The sequence below is a fragment of the Hydractinia symbiolongicarpus genome, chromosome 2 (genome assembly GCF_029227915.1).
Source record: "Hydractinia symbiolongicarpus strain clone_291-10 chromosome 2, HSymV2.1, whole genome shotgun sequence".
NCBI lineage: Eukaryota > Metazoa > Cnidaria > Hydrozoa > Anthoathecata > Hydractiniidae > Hydractinia > Hydractinia symbiolongicarpus.
In genome coordinates, this window is record NC_079876.1 from 14,730,489 (window position 1) to 14,756,275 (window position 25,787).

The following is a 25,787-nucleotide window of genomic DNA, read 5'->3' on the forward strand; positions in this document are numbered from 1 at the left end:
TCCGTTGTTTACATTTTCAGTGGTAAGCTCTTTCAGCTTTGGCATTTGCGTGGCAGGGAAAAAGATTGGGGTGCTAGGTGAAGCAAAGTAATTTTTACTTCATTTCTTCAAACAAACGAAGGCATTCTTATGACTTTTAATGAATTCAAATAAAACAAGGCATCAACCTACACTCGATAATAGTTTATAACCCCAACGATGTCCCCGTTAGAAGAAATCCACAGTAAAAGACCTTTCTTTACCAAATCCTAGCATCTTTTTTCCTGCCACGCAAAAGCCAGAGCCAAGGAGCTTACCGCTAAAAAGTAAACAAATCACGTCACGCTGGATTCATCTATAATTTTTTTCACATTACCTGTGCACTTTACCACATGCAATATGACAAGTGGAACGAATTTTATAGAATTTAAAGTGTGTGAAGTTATTTATTATTGTTTTGTTTCTGATTTTGTAATCTAATGGGCGATGACTGTATGCACTGAAATGACTGATTTTTCTAAATTTTGATGTGTTTCGTAACCTTTTGGTGGAAGATTGATGCAATATACGACATGCTGAATGAAATTATTTTTGTTGATTTAGATGTGTTTCTCAAAAACCAATCTGTTTTACATTTTGTGTAAACTTTTGTTTACGAACCGTGTACAATGTTTCCAAAATAATGATCTTTTTTAATTCAAGTTTATTCTTTGCTTATTGATTTTTTGACATTTAGGTTCAGAATTGTTGGTAAAGGGCAGTATGGATCATCATACTAAAAAAGAAAAATTTTTGTGTTCTTAACTGGTTGATTTTTACACTGTGTGTAAATTTTTGTGGGAGAGAATGGTATGCAACTGAAATGACTGATTTTTGTAGATTTACGTTTAATGTTTTCTAAACTATGGCTTTTTCATATTTTTGTATAAGCTTTTAAGGGAAAGACAATATTTAAAATGTGTAAAGAACTTATTTTTGTTGATTTGTGCTAACTCTTGCAGGCCAACTTTTTGACATTTCAGAATAAAATACTGAGGGTTTTCAACATAATCACTTATAAGATGTACATATTTGAGATGCGTTATTTCTGACATTGTTATTATCCGTGTTGTGACTGTTGGTGTTCTTACTGTCGGTTTTGTGAGTATTGGTGTTGTGAGTGTCGATGTTGTGAGTGTCGTTGTTGTAACTTTTTATCAACTAGATTTTGCACCTTGCAAGCTGTTCTTTTTTTATTTTGTGTAAGATTTGACATTTGACATTTTGTGTAAGATTTTAAGAACATTTTTTTTCTATATGCATTTCTTACGTCAGCAAAAAACATCTAAAGCAACTTATTTTTTTAATGGCCTTTTGCCTAAGTGGATTTTTCCACGGGCCTTATCGACTAGTCTCTTATAATAATACAGAGATTCTGTCTGTGACTTTTGCAAAGTGGATAAAATATAAAATACATATACATACATAAAACGGTTCTGTAATTTATCAAACTTTAACGGTAAACAATATTAACGTCAAAGGAAAGTATATTAACATAAGTGAAGCCATTACAGTGCACTTAAAACTTTGAGGCCAAATAACTTGGAAACGAAGTGGTGACGTCAACAATTTTTCACCGCGTGGGTAACTAGGGACCACCTGGGACCAATTTGGGTAAGTTTTCCAAACCTGGGTCCCAAAATCTGTTTCGGGATGGACAGGTTAATGACGTCATCAAAAAATCTTCAGACCCTAATATCTCTGCAACCGTTTCTCAAAAGTACATGATCCTATATATTTCCTTGATCATTGTTTCAAGATCTATACGATGAAGGCAACAGGTATACAAATTTCTAAAAAAATTTTTTGGGGTTTTGACAGGTCATTGCTGCCGTCAGGAAACATTTTAAACCTTTATATCTCATTAATTGCTTATTAAAACCACATGATCATATACGTTGTCTTGATCAGCAGTTTACGCTCTACACAATAGAGGCAACGTGAAAACAAATTTCCATGAAAAAATATTTTGTTGTTGACAGATCATTGCTGACGTCATCAAAATTTAAATAATGGTTCTTTTTTACTGTTATTCTGTCTAAGTGGATTTTTCCACGGGTTTTATCGACTAGTCTATATAATAATACGCCAGTTCCGTGTGTCTGTCTGTCACTTTTGCAAAGTGGATTACATTCTTCAAAATTTTCTTTAACAAATTCTATAAAACATCGCCTATAAAATTGTTCTGTAATTTACCAAACTTTACCGATAAAATAGTATTGACGTCAAAGGAAAGTTAATTAAGATTAGTGAAGCCATTACAATGCACTTAAAACTTTGAGGCCAAATAACTTGGAAACGAGGTGGTGACGTCAATGTTTTTTCACCGCGTGGGTAACTAGGGACAACCTGGGACCAACTTGGGTAAGTTTTCCAAACCTGGGTCCCCAAATCCGTTTCGGAATGGACGGTTTGATGACGTCATTAAAAAATCTTTAAACCTTGATATCTCTGCAACCGTTTGTCAAAGATACATGATCATATACATTTTCTTGATCAGCATTTCAAGATCTATACGATGAAGGCAACAGGTATACAAATTTCTAAAAAAATATATTTATTTTGTATTTGCACTGCTGACGTCAGCAAAAAAACTAAAACAACCTATTTTTCCATTGTCCTTCTGCCTAAGTGGATTACTCCACGGGATTTATCGACTAGTTATATTTATATTCGTGTTAGGCTGGACACACACATTGATAACAGCTATATTAGTTGAAGTGTTTTTATCTAGTTAAGAATTTACCTAATAAAAAAGTAAAAAGATGTTGAAAACTTTTGAATAAAATCCAATAACAAATATAAGCTGCTTTGCTTTTATATTTGTTACTCTTTCCTGTTAACTGTTTTGCATGGTCACACCTAACCAATAAATCTAATGAAATTAGTGGCATAGGTTCGCAATACTTATCTTTTGAAATAACAATAGATGATTACGACCAATCAGAGTGTGTGGACTGTACAGTCAGTTTTTGGACCCTCAATACTGACAAATCGAGTGAATAAAAACGTGTGCACCTCATCTTGATTAATACGCTCGTTGATTTCAATGTTGACACAATCCTGACCTTTATAAATATAAAATCTTTCGTAAAATCAACCTCCATTTATCAAAAATTAGAAAGGAGATTGACAACATGGTCCATCAATCATGCATTCCCTATTAATTTTAAACAATTTGAATTAATCCTGTGTATTAAGAACTTCTGCTAATATATGAGTGCTTAATATGTTGTCTGCATCACGACTTATAAAGTTGGGATCTAGATGAAATATCAAATAGAGATGAGATAAACAGCTCTACACATTAGAGGTAACTGATAAACAAGTTTCTTAAATAAAAGACAACATATTTCTATTTTTACTTCTAAGTGGATTTTTCCACCAGCTAAACGGCTAGTATCGCATATACTATTAGACTGTCGGTGTGTTTGTTACAGGCAAAGGGGATGTGTTCATTTTCCTTCAAAGATATTGCAGTATGTCTTCTTTGTCGAGAAAATCCGCGAGTTTTGTTCGTTCATCTGCGTGTTTGCACGCATATGTTCAGTTTTTGTTTCTTTTGTTCAGTTTTATTTCTCAGGAAAAAAAATTTGAAAATTACCATTGTCTTTAATTTGTACAGAATTAGGAGAAATTTATAAGCGCTCAGCATTTTTTAAGCGCCCCCTCGATAAGCGCCCATGCAAAAAATCCAAAAATTTATTACACGTTTTTTTATATAAGAAAAACACTGCTTGGCTTCAGCCTGGGCGTTTCTTAATTTTTCCCGATTAAAGCTTCAAATGTTTCTAAACTGTTTCTTAATTTTTGTAGTTTTTACACGTGTTTTTCTTCTTTTTCCTTACCTGCCGATTTCAACCAGGATGGAAGCGTCATCGAAGATGGAAACGTATTTGATTTATTCAGCAATTTTGATATTTAGACAACACAACTTTGTATTTTATTAAAAAATTAAAGAAGTTTTCCGTTATGTTATTAATGGCTTAGTATTCCTTGCATTTTTAAAAATCTTATTTGAGACTTTCAGCCTAGCCATGTTTCTCAACTGTTTCTAAATTTTGGCCTATCTCACCCTCATGTTTCTTATATGGATGTTTCTTATATAAAAAAACGTGTAAGCGCCCAGGATGCTTGTTCGAATCTCTGCTGAAATATGCAAAAGGACGGCATCCTTTTTGAGCTAAAATAATTGAGCGGTTTTTGAGAGTTTTTGCAGGTCACACTGAGTGTATCGATGGTGTACATTGTTGGGGTCCCTTTCTGTGGTCCACACAGATAGGGTAGCAGGGGCGTGATGAAATAGTATATTTGGTTTTAGCCTAATTAAGGACCAAATGCGTTTCGCATCTTTGATCGATTTTCATACACTGGTGTTTTAGATTTTCTGAAAATAGTACGCATGGGCATTAACGACTTGCCCCCCAGAAGACGCTAACGATGTTATAGCTCCCAGTCCCCTCTTTTCATCAAAGTTAAACAACTAAGGCGAAGTGCACAGTCTACGAGTAGGCTAGAGTGTGTTGTTATATTCAAATGTCGGTTTTTTCATGGTGATCAAAATAATACTTTTAGCCACATTTTCAACCTCGTTTCCATAGCTTCTTTTTTTTGTTAACCTACTGGTTGCGCTTCAGGTTCCGTCGAAATGATAGAACCTAACAAGCCCGAGGGGACGAGTATGGCTGCGTTTCTTTATCCTTATCCAGCCGTCATGCTCCCTCGAACTACTTACGTACGTTCATTAAATAATGTGCACTCTAAATACAAAACAGTGTTTATGTATCATGAATGCTTTATAAGCATTACATAATGAATTTTTATATTACATGTCGCATGTCCTCGACGTAGCGAATTGCGTATGTATGACCATTTGATATCTCTCGCACTGCAGATGTTAAAGACGCATGTCTTCTTGTTTACGTTCTGCAATAAAATGATATAAATAAATAGATTTTGTTTGACAAAAAGATCACGAGTTTAAAAAGAAGCAATTTTATTCGCTAAAATTTCCGAGTTTTCCCTGCAGGGAAGCAAACGTTAAACCTCAAACGTAGTAGGTTGCAAATACGCTAGATATTTTGCGTTTGTTCCAACAGGAAGAGAAGTTTTATGAGACCAGAAGCTTTAGATAAACAGTTTTCGTATAGACAAGCTGAAATAGAAAAGCAACCGTTGTTAGTATGTCATGTTTTCTGCTTCTGCGCATTTTCTTCGCATAAATTTTTTTAGATATATTTAGCGACACGATTTTAAGCCTACTCATAAAAAAGAAAGTTTTAAAGAAAAGTAATAAATTTCCCATTTTTCCAGGTTACAGAGCGTCTTGCATTTTCGAACCTAATTGTTAAGGAAACAATGCAAACGATGCAAGACAAAACTCTATATAAAAAAACATTCGGCCCTTTATTGTTTGCTAACACTTCTTAGTCTTTCTTCAGTTACAACCCTCTACAAAATATTTGGGAAAACCCCTTCCGCCTGATCTTAATCATACTCAATGTTGTATCCTTCCCAGCTGCTTTCATTCACTACAAAACATCTTGTAGGCTTTCAACATAGACAACATTGAATTTGAGGGAGAGGTGACCTGCTTGCTCAACTTGTAGGGTAATTTTCCGTTTTACAACCAATTTTTTAAGTTTTCCTAATACATTCTGTGGAAGATTGTAGATACCGACCTTACGAAATATATCTTTTCTGTTTTTACAGTTTGTATAATCAAGGTATAAACAGCTAGCTTATAGAAAGTCTGAAACTGTTAAATTCCGCTTTGCTTTGTCATGTGACCAAGAAAAAAAGATGGCGTAATAAGCAGGAAATTATCACACATTTTTAGTTAGTTGAAAACCCGCCTACTCGCCTTTAGTAAAGTTTTCGCATAAAATAATTTTATCTATCTCTATTATAATAGCCGTATTCCGTCTGTCTGTCTCTGCGCGGACCCCCCGCTGAGATAGAAAATGATGTTACGGAAACACGAATATCAAATGCGATATACTTTTATCCACTTTGTTGCGACGGGTAAATATAAAGGACGGGCGAACCCGTGGATTTTTCCACGGGCAACGACTAGTCTCTATTATAATAGCCGTATTCCGTCTGTCTGTCTCTGCGCGGACCCCCCGCTGAGTTAGAAAATGATGTTACGGAGACACGAATATCAAATGCGATATACTTTTATCCACTTTGTTGCGACGGGTAAATATAAAGGACGGGCGAACCCGTGGATTTTTCCACGGGCAACGACTAGTCTATATCATAATACCCCGTATACGTCTGTCTGTCTGTCACGCAAAATGGTAGCTTAGCTGCGCAATAGCGAGAAGCACGCGATACGGTAAAAAAAAAGGACGGGCGAACCCGTGGATTTTCCATGGGCTAACGACAAGTTTGTTATATTACTACTATATTGTCTTGATTTACAGATTTACAGTATTCCAACTGCATACTGACTTACTACACTTTACAAAGGTTATATAAAGTGTATAAAACATTACTTTTGATTGAATGCAATGAATATAAGTTGTTGTAGAGAAGTCTTAACTTGTTCGGTAGAAAGGAAACTATTGTAAACATTTTTAGCGTATTTGGGAACTTTGTCTTTACAACTAGACTGTTCAAGTCTATTAATAAATCTCTTTCGAGCTGCAGTCTAAAAGTGGCGTTTAGCTCCCCAGTACGTTTGTGTACAATTTTTAAATTTAAGGATCATGTTTCCAAGGCTTTGCTTTTGTTTATCAATTTAAGTGTAGCAGCTCCAACGCCACTTATTTTGACAAAACTAACCATAACTTGAAAGTAAAGTCGCTGAACATCTGGTAATTTCCTCTGTGACTGGTAAGGCTGTTAAAGGTGCTTAGTTATCTACCGCAAAAGGACATCTTTTTCTCTGCGGTTTAGCTTCCTATTTTAGTGTTAATACATCTTTTGAAAAATAATTGTCAGTATAGTTAGAAAGTAATTAAAAGTAACTACAGTAGCCAGTCTTTACGTGGTTTTAGAATATTTGCTGAGGTTAGGGTTAATACCACATGTGTTAATTATGGATAATGAGTCTTTCGCTAGCCGGTGATTTCTTAAACAGTTTTTCACCAAATTAACACCAGGCATCAAATTGATCAATGTCATCTTTTTGCGCTTTTGTCTGTCATTATTAACTTTTATTTTGGGGTGTAGTGCTGTCAAATCACTTCATTTTTAATTTTTTTTAATATTTTGTGTTTCTCTATAATAATAGCCATATTTTGTTCAAAATGGTTGCGCACAGTTTTTTTCGGAAAAATAGTGCGGAGCCTGATTTTACGGACCTCCGTTTTTCGGTTGGACGCAGCTTAATTTCGGAATCGCGCCACAACCGGAAAACAACGGATGGTACGAGGTCATTTTAGTTTGAAAATGGTGTCACGTTTGCAGATTTGTTTGACCCTTTAAATTTTGTATTATTTGTTTTCACATATTAAGACACATATATTTTTACGTTTTTTTTACCCACGTACAAACCTTAAATCACCAATTTTAGGAGTTTGGCAAGGAACGTAAATTTTGAACCAGCTTGGATAGCTAGCTAGCTATATTTAGCTTTACCTATTCCTATTCTTTAAAGTTTTTATTCAGCTAGCTAGCTCTTTAGCTACCTCTAACTAAAAAGTTAAAGCAGTCAAACACAACTTGGCTACTACCAACAAAATTCATAATATTAATTATTCTAAATACAGTCAGATGGCTACTGCTTTAATTACTGTTATGAAAATTTATTTTAGAGAGAAAGTTTTTTTGCGAATGATATATACGTGGATTTGACATGATTAACCAGCACTGAGTGTTTAGCCCAGTGTCACGAATGAATTTTGAAATTTCGCAAGAACTTTTTCTACATAATAAAGCAATGTTGCATGATTGTTTTTTGCTATCACAATCTGTAAACTGTTTTTTTTACCTAAAGTTTTAAAAATATATTATACACGAAGCACTATCATGTTGTGCGCGCCTTACTCGATTTGCGACATGCTGCATACCTGTACTAAAGCTCTCCACCTGATTGTGTGACTCAGTTTACGCTCTTTACAGAGCGTTAAACAAGAAGTCGCACAATTATGACACCGGGTACCCCGGCTATATTATAATACCCGTATACGTCAACAGATTGTTTCCTGTGTTTTTACTTAAACCGAAGCTGTGATATTTTTTCTTTGAAAAGTGTATCACGCTTGTACGGATGTGCTGTTTACCTGGACTAACCGCTCTGCCAAGTGTTAGCAATGGACTGTTTATTTTGTTTTTAGAGAGAAAGTTTTTTCAAAAGGGTGTTATCCTATACGCTTGGGCTACACTAAGCGCTTAACCCGCTGTCCCTAAAAACCTTTTTAACTCTCAAAAAAACTTATTCTACAAGATAAAATAATATTGACCGATTGTTTTTGCTATGACGGAGTAACAACGGTTTGTAAACTCTGTTTTTATTTTAGCTGTCGTTGCGGGAAAATTTGTTTTAAAAAATATTTTAGTCGCAACACTATAATGGTGTATGCGCTTCACTTGATTTACGACATACTACATACTTGTATCAACGCTCTCCACCGGATTGTGTGGCACAGTTTGCGGTTCTTATTAAGCACTCCTCGAGTGTTTAACGCCGGCTCACACATTTGCTTGAGGTTTCCTCGGCGTTTTTTTAATAACGTTTTCTTTAATAATAGCCGGATTTTGTTCAAAATGGATGCGCGTAGCTTTTCTTTGGAAAATCCCAGCAACACGCAATTTTTACGGATTATGAAGCACTCCGACCTACGGTTATTATAAAAGCTGGGGTGTTAATAAGTCTGTTGGTAAGTCCGTTTCTCTTTCCTGTACCTATAGAAATATTTTTTTTCTGGATGTTTTTGCATGTTAAAATGAATTTCTCGTCACGTTTTCTAGCCATGGATAAATCTTAAACAAACCAATTTTAAGATTTTGCCTGCAAACGTAGATTTCGCGGCAGCATCGTACTGAAGTCAGATAGCTACAGATTGTCTTATTTAATCTTATTCTTACATAATATGGTATATTGTTATTTATTTTTATGTTGGTGTTGTGGCTGTCCAACTAGCTCTTTAGCCCCATCTGGCTGAAGAGTAAAAATAGTCTAATGCAGTTTGACTAGCTATAACAAAATTCTTAATTAATAATTTTTATGCTATATACATTTAGGTAGCTAGATCTTTTATTATTGCCATTAAAACATATTTTGCACAATAAAATTGCTGAGTAATTGTTGTAGCTCGGCAGGGTTACATCGGGTTGTTTCCTGTGTTTTTATTTAAACCAAAGTTGCGTTAAAGTTGTATAGGAAGAGAGTATTACGCTTATAAGGACGTGCAACTTGGTTTACCTGTACTAAGAGATTAGTCCGGTGCCACGATTAGTTTTTGAACTTTTCCTTCAAAATAAAGCAATGTTGCATGATTCTTTTTGCTTTAACAGGGGAAAAACAGGTTGCAAACTGTGTTTTAACTTTTATAAAAACGTTTCCACAAAATAAAATTGCTGAATGATGGTTTAGCTGCATAGGGTTTAAACCGAAGGTAGGATATTTTTGGAAAAGAGTATTTAACTAAACGGATATGCGACACGTTATACCTGTACTTAAGCGCTTAGCCCAGTGTTAACGACATGCCGTTCTTGTGTTTCTATTTATCTGAAGTTGTGATAAAGTTGTTTTTGGAAAAGTGCGTTACGCCTATATCAATGTGTGACATTGTTTACCTGCACTAAGTGCTTAGCCCGGATTAACATTTATTTTTGAACTTTCACCCGTAACATTTTCCAAAAAATAAAAGGTTGGACGATTGTTTTGACAGGGTAACAGCGGGTTGTAAACTGTGTTTTTATTTCAGCTTAAGTTCCCAGAAAGATATTATTTGAAAAAAAAACATTAGAACCGAAATACTAAATATATAACGTTTGTGTGCGCTCCACTTGCTTTACGACATATTGCATAACCGTTATAAATTGTCCTACGAGAATATGTGGCACTATTAACGGCTCTTATTAATCGCTCCACCGGACGTTCAATGCCGTATAACACAGTTAGCTGTTGCTTAACCTGGCGTTTCCTGTGCTTTTGAAACGTGTATTACACCTGTATGTCTGTGCGGGAAAATTATTTTTTGAAAAATATATTACAGCCGCAACACAAGATAAAGTGGCAAAGGTCCTGGCTGTGATTAAGCGCTCCACAGAGTGTTCAATGCCTGGTCACACAGTTACTTTTGGCTTAACCTGCATTTCGACGCAAGGTTCCCCGGTAAGTCTCTATATTAATGGCCGTCGTCTGTCTGTGTGTTGAAGGGGTTACCGATGTCCCTTTGATCTTCCCCTGAATTTTCAGAAACCAGGGCGTTGTTTAATCGAAGACATCATTATTGATTAAAATAAATTCAGTAAATTAATTTATTTCTCCAATTAATTTAATTATTTTAATTTATAAACTTAGTCACAATAAATCAATTATGGGATTAAAGAAAATGCATTATTATTTTATTACGCCATTTTTAATATAGACCCCCGTCATGTCACTCGCCGAGCCTTAAAAAACAAGTGTGACATGGTTTTACCGATTTTGTTTTGACCGCATTTGCTCATACTACAAATTTTCGTTTGGATGGGTTGGTGTCAGGTTTTGACCTTTATATTCTGTATGTTTTATATTTTTTATCTTTTCACATGTTTTCTAGCCATGTTTAAGTCTCAAACAAACAATTTTAAGATTTTGGCTATGAACATAGACTTTGGAAGCAGCTAGCTAGCTATAGCTATTCTTATTTAATCCTACCCTTTAAAAGATTTCATTCAGTAAAGCTATTCTATATATAATCCTTTAATAAGTTATATATATAATCTTTTTAAAGTTTTTATTCAGTATAGCTAGTCTTATTTAATCCTATCTTTTAAAGTTTTTATTCAGTTTGTTATATAATTTCTTTTTTTATGTTGCCTAGCTCTAGCTAAAAAGTGAAATAGTCATATGCAGCTACAACCAAATTCTTAATTAATTATTATTTTGCTAAATGCAGTTAGGTAGCTACATCTTTTAAAAAATTCCAAAAAATAAAATTGTGGAGTGAATTTTTAACCGGATGGGGTAACAACTGTTTTTTCCTGTTTTTTTTATTTTACGAAAGTTGCGAGAAAGTTTTTTTAAAAGATATTATAAGATATCCTGATATGATGACGTCATAGGTCATTTTGTCACATGTCAATCCAATTTGCACTGATTGAGTAGTTACTGACATAAGTGCGCAAAGATTTACCAAGCTTTATTGCTTGACAGCTCCTAACACGAAGGTTCTGTAATATCGATTTTTCAAAAAAAAAATTAAATTCTGATCAATTTCTATTTTCTCCCTAGAGAAATCGTTTGTCTTCATAACACCTGTATATGTTCTTAATAATATCCTACATTCTTATATTACTTTTTAATGACTACTATTTTGAATAGTTTTAAAAAGATCAAAAACAAGAATTTTCAAAAAGACATATTCTTTCCGACCATTGTCTCATTATGACGTCACCACTTCCTGTGATGACATGATAACCTAAATATTTTGTCACTAATTCAGTCTTAACATATTGATGCTTCTTTGTGGCAAATTTCGTCACTTAAAATCCAACTGAACAAAAGTTACAGCCCACGGGCGCTTTACGCCCGCTATACATAGAAGGGTTAAAAAAGCCCATACCAAATAGTGTTAAACCAATGATCCATTAACTATTATTTTAAAAAAGGGTATTTAACCTTTATGAATATGCAACATTGGATTTTTTCTAGCTTTTTTATTTAAGTCAAAGTTGAGATAAATTTTATAGAAAAAAGGGTATTATGCCTATACGGATATGCAATATGGTTTACCTGTATTAAGCGCTCAGCCCGGTGGCACAATTAATTTTTAAACTCTTACAGAAATTTTCACCGCAAGATAAAGCAACTTTGCTCGATTGTTTTGCTTTACCAGGTGTAAAAACAGGCTGTTTCTTTTCGGTATTAGGGCTATGTGAATGTGCAAGACGGCTTACCTGTACTAAGCGCTCACCCTGGTGTCGCTAATAATTTTTTAACTTTCACGGAAACTTTTCTTTTTTTTTTTAAAATAATATTCACCGATTGCGTTTGTTATGTCAGGGTAACAACGGGTTGTACTGTGCGCTTCACTCGATTAATAACATACTGCATATCTGTACCTACAGCGCACTATCTGGATGTGTGACCAATTTTAGTTTACGCTAAAGTCACACCGCTACTTTTGGCTTAACCCGGCGTTTCGACGCGGGTCCCCCGGCTAGTGTTTAATACTTTGTTTGTTAGCAGCCGAAAATCTCTCATATTTGTTAAAAAAGTGTAAGTAAAATTTTTCACGCCATTGTTTGGATCAACAAAATTTGCATGTCGGATCCTTTCCATTGCTATTCCTCCTAAGTAGATTTTTTACGGGCTAAACAGTTAGTCGTTTATAATAATAGACTACTTCTGTGTTTCTGTCTGTAACTGGCAAGATGCGTGTGTTTATTTTTTTTAAAGTTGCCGAAAAAGGCATTTTTCAAATGCTAATCGACAAGTTAAACGTCACAACGTCAATAACATGATTGGTTAATTGATTAACTATTATTGAAAATGGATAAGGCTGGAAGCCCTTTATCAGTGTGGGTCCTGTGTTCTAAATTAATACATTAGGTATACACCTGCATTTTTTACCAAATTTTCTTCGCAGGGCATGGGTTGATCCATAGCTGTGGTAAGAACACTTGCCAAATATTAACGCACTGTAGCTAGAACCCCAGGCCTTAACATCATTCTTTGCCCATGTGGATTTTTTAACTAGTGTATCGACTACTGATAAATTGTTATAATATTTTATTTCAAATCATCTAGTTGAACCGGCGTTGAACGCCAGGTTAAACGTTTGGGCGTAGATAGACGGCGCCTCCCATCGAAGTAGGAAGCTGTAGTACAGTTATGTGATGTAACACAAATTCACAGCAACATAGTTTTAAAAGTGCCGAAAACGAGTGATTAATCGTTTTTCTTAGCACCTAGACTCATAAGAATTAATTATTCCTACTTAATATCTCTATTAATACGAAGTGTTTGAAAAGGAGAGGCAAAGTAGATTTTTTATTAAAAAATAGGGCTTTGTGATTGTCTCCCCTCTGACTGTAACTATGTTACATTACCGCCGGATATCTGATAACATTGCCTGATTGTTATAACAATAATTCAAAACAATATAGGCTGGGATAAATAGCCTTTATATCAAACTGGTTAAAAACTTGAAAAGAATACCTATAAACATGAGTAGGTAGCTGGCGTTAGAATGTTCCCTAAAATCTGAGTTTATGGCTAAAATCTTAAAATTTGTTTGTTTATAATTTAGAAAACGTAATGTAGCTAACCAAATCTTACAAAAATAAAAAGCTTTTAGAAAACAAAAAAACAAAGAGTGACCTAACTACGTCACAACTTTTAAAATATAGGTGAATATTTATCATAGCACATCTGTATTTCATTCTCAACAGAGAATGGTTCACCCCGATCAGACCTCTGATCATGACGGGCGAGTATAATGCGTGTAAGTCATATTGAAGAAGAACTATTTTGTTCATCACTAACACACTGCCAAGCAGTGTGTTAAATATCCTTGACCACGATAACTGATGTTGTCGCGTCTCTTCATTTGCATGTTGAAGCTGGGTAATGCTTCCTCATTGTTTGATAGCATAAATCGAGTCTCGTAATAAGTCTACTACGTGCGAGCGAGCGATCAAAACAAAACAAATGCCCTACCATATATTTTCTGATGTACTTGCTTATTTTTTAAAAAAATTCGCACAAATGTTAATTGACATAAAATAATTAAAGTGACCGAAAAATCTTTAGTTTTGGTCACGTGATAAATGGAATATAGAATATTGGGTTTTTAGTTGTTTGTTTTATATACATTTCTACCTATTATTATATTGAGGCGCTAAAATGATTATATTTATTATTATCTTATTATCTTATGTTGACTATGGAAATTTCATAACAGTTTCTATATAATACTTAGTACATTTGTGTTTCAATGTTATTTAGGCCAACACATATGTAATAGGGTGCCCATTGTGCTAAAACTGTAATTAACCAAAAATAGGGTGCCAAACAGATAAAAAGTGATTTATTGCAAAATAAGGGCGTAAATTACGCCTACAAGTCGCAAAATAAAAAGTGAGGGCCTAATAAAGCCGTAAACATCACGCAATAAAATAAAATCTAATACATCGATCACATATCGCAAAATGCGCTAAATATTCTAAAAAAAAATTTCATGTTTAATTTTTGCATAACGGACCTTGGAAATATGGGTGTAGCTGGCCACCTGTTGAGGGCGCAATTTTAATTTTTTTGCTAAATCAACTTCATATAGATAGAAACTCAGCTACTAAATATTTCAAGTAAAATAACCCAGGTAAATCCCTTGTGTAAGCACTATCAACATATCGACCCAACAGCAGTATAAAAAGATTAAACTAAACAAAACCATTGAAAAACATCTATCACAAATTCACTACTAATTGCAAAGTTTACATTTTTGTGTAAGTAAATAAATAAATAAAAAAGTTAAGGCGTTAGTTTGTCTGTATAGCCAGCCATACCCGATGTAGTGGGATTGTTCACGCGTTTCCTTGTCTTGCTCATACTTCGTATAGGTATACAATGTTGTTAAATAAATAAATAAATAAATACTAAATATTTCAAGTAAAATAAGCCAGGTAAATCCCTTGTGTAAGCACTATCAACATATCGACCCAACAGCAGTATAAAAAGATTAAACTAAACAAAACCATTGAAAAACATCTATCACAAATTCACTACTAATTGCAAAGTTTACATTTTTGTGTAAGTAAATAAATAAATAAAAAAGTTAAGGCGTTAGTTTGTCTGTATAGCCAGCCATACCCGATGTAGTGGCATTGTTCACGCGTTTCCTTGTCTTGCTCATACTTCGTATAGGTATACAATGTTGGTGGTGGATATACAATGTTAGGCAAGGATTGGTAACTTTATATCCTAACTTCTTCTTAAAAATCCATATTAAAAGATTCTCTCCCCCAAATTTATTTTGCTCGTAGTTAAACATTTCTATGATAGCCGGTGTGAAAATGTTTTTTACATGGAAAACAAAAACATCATGCGCACCTATATACGCATTGTCTTTTAGGTTTTCTCGATCGCAGTAAGATGCCTTGAGGGTATAAAAGCAGTTCGATTTATATGCAGGCTTCCTAGACAATGCATACATTAATCGATTTTCGGACATGATTTTATAGGACACAAGGTTCCATCCTTGGCCAAATAAGATATCCTGTTGTCCTATCATGACCAGTTCATTCATGAAGCATTTGGTAGAATAAACAATCAAGGTTTTGAATGTGTATTGTTTAGCTGAGTATTGTATGACCATTTTATGGCTGTTCCTAAGCACAAGCGATCGAAGATAGTTGACGGCGCTCATCGTTTCGACAAAGACGTGTACGCTTTTGATGTTAGGGTGATTCAAGTTATGTTGAAGCGCTTCAACAAGCTCAAACATTCTGGCTTCGATCTCTTTATCTGTCGGAGGAAGTTTATGGTACATTAAGTTTTTCTCTCTGTGGATCTTGTCGAAGTATAAAATAAAATTTGTAATGAGTACAATCTGCGTCTGATTGAAATTTGTTGATCCGACATGTTTAAAACATTCTCTGTTCGATGAAAATCTCGCATTGTTAGTTCTATCTTTGTACTTTTTGTTCACAACGAAATGAAAGAACTCCGTGTCGTTACTTTTTTTGAGTTTTAATTCGATTTTTTCCATCTTACAACCGAGTTCATTTTCAAGCGATTCATCCACAATGCTTGTCTCGGCCGGAGGCAACAAAACTTTATACAAGAACGCAATAAATACAAGTTGTACACAAATGAATACAACTTTAAATAATGTCTGGTTCACACGATTACAACTCAACCTCATTCTTTTGACGTTCCAAAAGCTTCGATGTCTTATTTGCTGAATACTTTGTATTCTGTTCATCAACTTTAAAGATTTTTTTTTTTTAAAAAAAATCTGCAACGTGTTATGATGACCACGACAACAAGAAAACTAAAAAAATAATTACTGTCTTTTGATAAGATTGTCCTCTTGATAACTTTGAATTTGTGATCGTGCAACAGAAGTTTTTGTAGTTTGATCTTCTTTATAACGTTAACTATTCATGTCATTATCTTTTAATTGTCTATTGTTTAGTTCAAAAGCTTAAAAACATGAACGCTATTAAACTCCCTTGGCGTTAATTGAGATGAACAACAAGGCAATGATGTAATGATCCTTTCATTGCTGCTTTCACTACCGCTCAATGAAAGAAGTAAATTCTATGAATGTTCATTAAAAAAATTGAGAAATTTGAATATGTTTTCTATATATATTTTCATGATAAATTCAAAACGAATTTTAATTATAAATTCAACAAAACGAAATTTATTACATGACGAAAACTCTAACTTTTTGACGGGCGTTTTAGAAACAGGGCGTTTATTAAAGAACGTACGATTAAAAATCTTGTTTTTCTAATACATTTTTGTCATTAATTTTTAATGCTATTTCGTCAATAACAAATTTATAAATATTAATTTATAATAGTTGGCTGACAGGACAAAGAAGAAGACTCATCACTAAGCAACTATGGCTTAAAAAAATACAACTTAAAGGCTCCAAAATAGCTACGTGGTTCTTTTTTCGGTGTTTCTGCTTTGCTCCTCTCTTAAAACGAGAGAAAGAGTCTTTAAAAGGTTATTCCATAAGTACGAGCTTGGTATTGCAGAACTGACGGATTTTAAGTATCTTTTATAGTATAAAATACAGCTTTAGTTAACCTGGAGTTTATTTCGTCAAAACCTGGACTTTTGTGTAACTTTAATGAACAAAAAATGGCCACACTTAAATCTTATTAGTGATGTGATAGTCAGGCATAGTTGCCGAAGTCTGAGATAATAAGATTGATAGGTTCTGTGAATTAGCAGATTGCTAATTTTCAACCCACACTCATAAAAAAAATCGTTAAATTTTTCTGCAATAAATTTAATCACGTCTCTCATTTCTGTTGACAAGAACTCCGCCAGGTAGATCATTCAGTTTTATTTTTTTCAATTATAACTTGTTTTATAAGTCACCGTGTTTTGCCAAGCCCATCTTTCATTAGATTTTGCATAGTATAGTTTTTTAGATTGGTATTTTAAAGCTCTAAATAGTTTTTTTATATGATTGCTTGTGCGATCCATGGAATAAACAGATTGTTATGTTCTTGATTGTTTTGATTGTTTTCCCATCTTCAAAAATGGTTTTGCATGCAAACCTAAAAATATTTGCAGAATATTGTTGTAAGCATCATCAATGTTATCTATATGTGTAATAACGACCTAATTTGCTCTAGTTACTTTGTTAAAGTTCACAATGGTTTCATCATCGATCTATCTCCCCGAAATTGTTGTATAATACTGACAAAAATCCTTTATTTTTGTTTTCGATGTAAGTAACATAGAAAAGTGATCGGGTGTATTTGCTCTGTCTAAAATGCGTTAGTTAATATGTGGTCTGTGGACGATAAAGCTGGCTCTAATTATAACTGGAATAAAAGTTTTGAAACCATAAAACCAATACATTTTTTAATATGTGAATCATAATCAAGGACATCCAGGTTAAAGTCGCTTACAAGATATATAAGCCTTTTCTTGAATCCCTTAATTATACCAGAAAATAATCTGTAAATGCAAGATACTAGTAAATTTTAACAGTGACTCACAAATAATGCATTTACACAGGAATTTTCTATTTTAACAGGTAAAAGAAATCCACGTCAATGCACATTGCAGCGCCTGCGGTTTTGCTTTGTCTTGGTTGCTGCAGCATCGTAAATTTAATTAAATTAATATTTAAATTACGATAACATTGCGTGTCAGAATATCATGTTTCAGAAAAAGATAAATTATTTTAAACTTAGCATAAATTCAAATTTGTCAAACAAACTATATTTGATGTTTAAAGGTAAAACCGAGAACGAGATAGTTTGATTCGATATTTCAAATTTAATCTTTAAGTCTTCAGGAACATAATAATTAGTAATCAGTGCATTGAATCAACTCCATTAAGATTTTAAACCAGGCTCGTCGAGGTCATGTTTTAAAGTTTTTATGCATGCGAAAGCGGTTAGTTTGCTGATAAACTTACCGAAATTCCCACAGTCGATAAGAATATACTATATTTGTCCTTTCGCATGCCTACACCTAGGACATGCGGTTGAGGGACATTATTTCACCACAACTACACACTATACAAAGCACAGCTATTTTTTTAATATAAAAAAAAATATTTTTCTCATTTTGAAAGGTGGAAATAGTTGAAATGGAGCAAGAAAAAGCCTTTTGTTGTTGGTGTAACGTATTTATCTTAGGCTGGTTTATGTGTGGGCGTATATTTATTGATTCACGGTAAATACGATTAAATTCCGAGCAGTACCGGGCCGGTGTTTCTTTGTAATTGTGTTTTATATTTAAGTGCAGTATTCTATTCAGACCTTCCTACACGATCCAATTTTATATGACAGATAATATATGAACACCTATGCTATACCTTGAACATTTTGAAAATTTAAATTGGTTGATTCAATTTTCGCATGTGTCAATAGCATAATTTAGATAAACATTTGCATTATTAAAATTCTGTGTGACGCGATTAAAATGACCAAAATTGATAGTGCATGGTTTCAAAAGTTCTTTCCATTTAGAATGTTTTTTAGGAAAGATTATTGCCAATTTATATTTTCCATAGCCACTTTACACCCTTCTTATAGTACAGATGTTTACGTTACTTGATAGTTAATTTTGATTTCAATTGGTAATTGTACAGTGTTTACGACCAAAGTTTTCACAAGGCTTCTCACAGTGCTTGAGCTTAGATCAGCGAGAAATGCAAGGAAATAATTAAACAGTTATTTAATACAAATGGTGTGGTAAGATGTAAAGAGAAAAAGTATATTTCATGTTTCATGTTACAATCTATTATTACTTCATGCAGTTACATAATATGTTTAAGTAATAGATAAAGGAAATCATATCATTTTTAAAAAGATTAGCATAAAGCAAGACGTTCCGATTAGCCAATTGTAACAGTTAGCATTAGATTTTCGGATCTTACAGAGCAAATTTAATTTAATAATGATCAATAATGATCAATAATGATCAATAATGATCAATAATGATCAATAATGATCAATAATGATCAATAATGATCAATAATGATCAATAATGATCAGTAGTAATCAGTAGTAATCAATGGAATTGTCAATGAAACAATGAAATTGTCAGTTCTTCTTACTTTTCCGAACCTAAAATAAATGTTAGAAAGTAGAAGTACATAAATATGCAGTATACCATTAATCTGCACGAATAAAATGCTTCTGGATACCGGCTAATCTCCATACTTTCCGTCTATGCCGGAAATCTATTCACAACGCTTGGCAGAAATTATTACATTAGAAGTAAATACAATAACGAAATTGAAATGTAGATTTTTTAGTTAAGTATAAAAAAATGAACGGTCTTGCGAATGAGGAACGAATCTTAACAAACACACAACATTCAGCCTCAACCTTTGTGTAGATAAAGGTCGTTTGAAACTGTAAAGAAAGTCTAACAACATACATGAATTGCACGTCTTGGCACATAACACTTTCATCTTCTTTTCTTCTATTTCACATTTCCCATCATCTTTCCAATATTTGCAAAAGTGGCCAAGGTGGGGATCATCCTCGCACGAATTCATATTTAAGTTGTAGTCTACAGAATTGGTCAAACAATTATTTAGTTAGCTATTAGTTGGTTATTTGTTGGTTATTGGCTGATCATTAGTTGGTTATTAGTTGGTTATTAGTTGGTTATAGACTGTTGTCAATTATATTTCAAATTATTCACTTTCTTATAACCAACAAAGACATAACTCTTAAGTCTAAAAAATAACTATTTATTTGGTGAATTTTGTAATGTTAGCAATAAGATTCATGTAGAGGAGATCTTTGTTTACGCTACGGAAAACCCGCAATTCACTTAAACATTTTCTTAAATCTCTGTCAAATATGCACAGCAAGTAAAAGATCTAATCCTTAAATTGTTCATTCATGTAGTTTACTGCTGGTATTTATAATAAATTATAAGCACTTACCTCTAGGAACGCCACATGACTCAGCACAATATATTCTCATGAACCCTGTCCGAGCAACCAGTCGTGACAATCGGATTTAAAGCTATCGCAAAACGTACGGCTTTTTCCGGAAGTGTCATCTTTATAAACTGCGATGAAATTAACCAAAACAAACGTTTTTTATTCAACTTTTCTGAGATAGCTCAAAGGAGGACACAGGGCTTCTCTGTTGTAAGGTCAGTGGAAAAATCTAATTATGCAGATGGACAATAAAAAAAAAGAATCAAGCAATCTGTATGCAAAGACATTTTTAGACACCTTTATATAAAGCTTAAAACATTGATCAAGTAAATGTACAGGTTGCAGAGATTTCGGGAATAAAAAAGTTAGTTGATTATGGCATCAACGTATTGTATATGGAAGCCGGTTTGCCGAGATCCGGCTAAGTGGTATTCTTGATGGAATTTTAAATTTTGTTGATATGGAGAGGCGGGTTGGGCCGCTTGCCTAGATCTCGCCTATATTACCCCAGATTTCCGCAAGCGAACTGAAAAAAGTTCCATGTAAACAGTAACAAAGCAGATTGGCTCGGCTAAGAGAAATGGTTTAATTATGCTCACGTAATCAAATTCTTTTGTTATGAAAATTATTTCTTTTACTCGGCATTATTTCATGTTTTTATTATTCAGAGCCAGCCCGCCTTCAGAGGTAGTTTTTTTTTAATGTAAACACAAATTAGAGGCCGGCCCGGCAAGTGAGTCAAGTAGATTTGCCGAGCCAGCCCGCCTCATGATCTGCACACATAAAAAGGTCCTGCCAGCATAACTGCTTACCTTAGGAGAAAAATGTGGATTATACAACGTAAAGCCGAATTTGATAACACTTTAGAAATGTTAGATTCTGCTGTATATCTTAATTTGCTTAGTCACACTCATTGATTGCCTCTCGTAACTTGAGATTTAACTTATCTACTAGCTTGTTAAATTTGCATTGATCGTAACATTTCATAAAAAAATAATCAGAAAAGTTCCCCTTACTTTTGCATCCAGAATTTGCACCGTCGGTAGGAGCTACTGCAGCAGTTGTGTTATCCCAACAACAACCAAATTTTGTGAACGCACAGTCAGGTAGAGGTGGTAATTCCTTCGGAGCTAAAAAATATATATTTCTTAAAATTATAACTAGCGTTATGTTTAAAACAAAAATCTTATAGCTTTTTATTCCATTTTTTAACAACTTTAAAGTAATCAATTTTGAATTCTCTGTATTTCTGTCCATTTACAAACATAAAAAGCAAGATTTCACCTGAGTTCAGTTGATAATGGTTTGGTCTAATGTTATTTACACCGCTTACAATTATTTTGCAAGTGAGCTATGAAAGGATTTGTTTGTTAATTTGGAACGCTAAACAAGTCAGCATGATCTTGAGACCAGTTGGTTTTAGTTAGAACTGAACTGGAGAATAAAAATGAAATTAATTTTGACGTGTTTAGGGTGTGAACACCTATTATCAAGACTTAAGTAATGAAATTATATAATATGGATTTCAATATAATATATATAAGAATATATTAATTGTAAAGTTATGTTTTGTCGAATAACAATAGCGGCATAGAACGTATGTTCTAATTTAAAATGAGTATATCACGCATAATGAACAGACTCTCTTTTAATTCGAGGTCAAAAAAATTATTCCCGTGAGCGAAAATAGTGAAATCATTGAAAGATAATTGTCGATTTTTACAAACCCGTAAGTAATCGCTAACAGCACTGTTGCTAGGCAACACAGATTTACTTTTTTCTTTGGACCGTCTGAAAGAAACTCGAAGCTAAAATTGTAATAACTGTCAATTTTTCAAAATATTTAAGAATTAAAAAACAGATTTATTTATCCAGACGGTTAACAATTGCCAATAATAATATTTTTTTCGTGATTTCTATCGCTATACCACAACATACCCAATCTTCGAGCGATTAGTTTGGCATCAAAATTATTAAATTAACAGACCAGAAACATTTAACAATCGAACGAGCAATGTTGAGAAGAAAACATTTCACCTTTTTTACACAAATTTGTTCTGCACAAGGTTAAACAAATATGTTTTTTGTCATACTATTGAACTAACAGTTTTGCTGTTTTGAACTTAAATTTTTTTCTTAATTATTTTCAATAAAAAGTGTGTAACAGAGACGTGTGACATCACAATAAAGAGAAAGCCCTTTAGAATTGTTTTCAAATTTTGGTCACTTGCTTGGCTAATGTGTAAAAATGCTGAAGTATATATCATATTCAGCACAAAACGATGTAAACGAAACTAGCACGACTAGCAAGAAAAATATGAAAAGGACTTCTTTTATGGAAAGGACCAAGTTATCCAGTCTGGTTTTATAATCAACACTGAAATAACTAAGTTTTAATCAGAAGACGTACAAACAATTAATTCTTTCTTAAATCTTCTTTCTTTTATCAGCATTGAAATTCATGGGGAGGAACCCCAGACACAATGTTGTAGAAAGTTAAAGAAATAAAACTTTAAAACTATGGATAATATTAATATATTCTTACCACAAAGTTGACATGTACCTCTGCAGTGTGCTCTTGCTGATTCTTTATACTTTTTGCAGATGTGTACTTTCGTTGCAGCTAATTTACAGAAGTCAGAATTCGGAGAGAAATCCAAACATGGTCCTAAAAATTAAAAACAACGGGATTGTTTAAAATTCAAAAAAATTCTAGAGAGACAAAACTACTGAGCACTATTCTACTATGTTGTTCCACAATTTGGTTGTATTTTTTCCAAAGAAAACCTATATTAAAAGGGTTAGTGTGAACACGGTTATGTTGGTTTGAGTGAACATGTATATTTTCATATGTGATTTTTTGCATATATTTTTTATAAGAGATAACAGAGTTTTTGAATTTGCACTAATGGTTGTAATGTTAGCTTGATAGCTGGCTAAGTTTGCACTAATTCAATATCTTCGGAACTGAAACTCCGTTGTTTCATCCCTTTCAAGTATGTCCAAAGTCATGTTAAATGCAAAAAAAGATGAATTTTTTTAGTTAAATTATATTACTACAGGAACATAGGCTTCAGAGAATGAGATTAAAATATGAGGCTTACCATCAAACTGCCTCAAGTATCCAACAAAATCTTTTGTTATCAGTTGAGAGTGAACACTACAGAACGTTACCACTACTGCCAGTAAGAAAAAAAAGCAAGCCATCACAAAACCAAATACTGATAATAATGATCACCAAAGAGAACTGTCAGTTATCAATCTTCAATGAGATTGACTGAATGATCAACACCGAGTCCTTTTATACCTTTAGTGGGTTGCACTAATCATGTGTGCGATATTAAATGCGGAAACAAGTAGCACCAATCGATAATATTTTGGAAAGTGCGAGATGAGAAAATATGTTTCGAATGTTATGATTTCTTCATAACAAATTAAAGAAAGTTATACAAGTTAGTAACTTATGAAACAAAATTCGGGAACGAATCACAACGCATCAATAATAAATCCGAAACTGCGAGATAAGAGATCACGTTTTGAATGTTTTTGAAGTTTCGAAACAAACTTAACATCATATTTGATACTATTTATTAAAAATTAGCAACCTGTGCGGCACGAAATGCGGAAATACGTTGTCCCATCGGTGGTGTTTTCGAAACTCAAAAGTTACGTGTTTCCGATTCTTCGGAACAAATTTAAATTATTTTATGTGGCAAGGTGTTAATATCTTTTAAAACCTTCCTTGTGAATCTAAAAGCTGCAAACATTATAAACAACAATAAAAGAAAATTGTTGAAAACAGTAATCTTTTCGTTCTAATAAGCTTACGGGGGATCGAAAACACTGAAAAATTAATAATAATAATAATCTTCTTATTAAGGGGGATTTCCACGTAGCGAATTGAACGGCGAATTCGACGGCGAATTCGATGGCGAATTCCCTTTTTAATTTTCACGACAAAATAAATTGGGCGCTAAATTCATTGTTTACATTAGTTAACCGCGTTCTGATTGGTCAAAAACTAGCAGCGAAACCTTTAGCCGCGAAAAAGTAGGAACTGTTTCTACTTTTCAGCGAAGCGAATATTGCGATGCTTTATCAAAACAAACAAAACTGGGCATGCTCAGATACAATTTGCCGTCGAATTCGCAGTTTAATTCGCTTCGTGAAAATCTCCCTTTATGGACCTATAAGTAATAGAAGAACGCCGATTTTACCAAATATACTTCACTTAACTTTATTGATCATAAATTTGAGTTATTTGTCGAAACAATTGGTAAATGTGCTTGATGTAGAGCTAACAGAATGGTTTTGGTGTTTTCGACAGTGCTTTCTCCGTTTTCGACGTCTTCATTAGGCTAGCTATTGTTATTGTTGTAGTTTAACCCTATTGGGTTGGAGACTTTTTACCCAGGCTATCGCAGAAATTCGACGCCATTTTGCTTCTTGTCATTGTGCTGATGAATGCTTATACAAAGAACGCAGTGAATTTACAATATCAACATTTCTTGTTGTTTGACGGAGTGATTCGAGATATTGGACTTTTTTAAGCTAACTAGATTTTGAGTCTAGCTGTCTGTATGTGACTAGCTAGCTATGTTTTACTGTTTCTCCAGTAGTGTTATTTGTTTACAAATATAACCACTATTTTGGTTGCTTTGAGAATTGAACTGTGCGGTATAAAGCCCTTTGTGAAGGCTTTTCAGCCAATCAGCGTTGTGGATTTCCCGTTTGAACAGAATGAAAAAGTTATAAATAATGTTAAAGTTTGTTTGTAAATATCCTTACTTTTAACATTTCGAAAAGCAAAAGAAAAGTCCCTTTTATTATCCATATTGCTCAGTATGTGCAAGAAAATACAAACCCACGACAAGACTTCTGTTGTTGTTATTGTTATTGTTATTACTGTTGCTTGTTTATTTGATTACAATGCAAATTTTATTTCTCTAGAACGGTAACTAAATTCCATTGTTTAAGCGTGAATGATTCGTAACGCTTGGATTCACACAAGTAAAGCAATGAGAGATGTGAACATAAAGCATATAAATGAAATCCCAGCTTTCCGTTTTACACTACAGAAGCAAATTTACGAGTAAGCGAGTGAATATACCATAATTATCATCGAGCTGGCGGGTAAAACTACTGGTGATAATAAAAAAAGCATTTATTCTTTGATTTACCAATTAAAACAAATGAATGACTTAGGTTTTGTATTTTTGTGCAAAGGAAACTGGCTTTAAAAATATAAAAATAAAACACTTAACTTTTATTCGCTGTTTTATCCATTTAACTTATTTTTCCCGCCGTTTGAATGAAATTAAGTACAATTAGTTTTGTTATTAAACAAAGTTCAGTTTTTGTTCATAGATATTGATGCGCGTATGTTTGAGTTTTTGGAACTGTTTCCGGAGAGAATAGCAATTTATTGTTTTTGCTGTAAATTTGTTATCATTTTTAAACATAGAGATATTACCACAGATTCCTTTGTGGTGTATATATAAG

At 33.5% G+C, this 25,787-nt stretch overlaps 2 long non-coding RNA genes across 2 annotated transcripts in view; both read left to right on the plus strand.

Annotated features, from left to right (window-relative positions):
• Window positions 1-4,000, plus strand: part of LOC130629600 (uncharacterized) — a 33,415-nt gene extending 29,415 nt beyond the window's left edge. The window contains exon 3 of the long non-coding RNA XR_008981990.1: window positions 716-4,000. This is a non-coding gene — a long non-coding RNA (uncharacterized LOC130629600). The remainder of the gene's footprint in view (window positions 1-715) is intronic.
• Window positions 4,001-8,339: 4,339 nt separating this feature from the next.
• Window positions 8,340-25,554, plus strand: LOC130629601 (uncharacterized). Its single transcript, XR_008981991.1, has 2 exons — window positions 8,340-10,306; window positions 25,236-25,554. It is a non-coding gene; the product is annotated as an uncharacterized LOC130629601 (long non-coding RNA).
• Window positions 25,555-25,787: the final 233 nt, after the last annotated feature.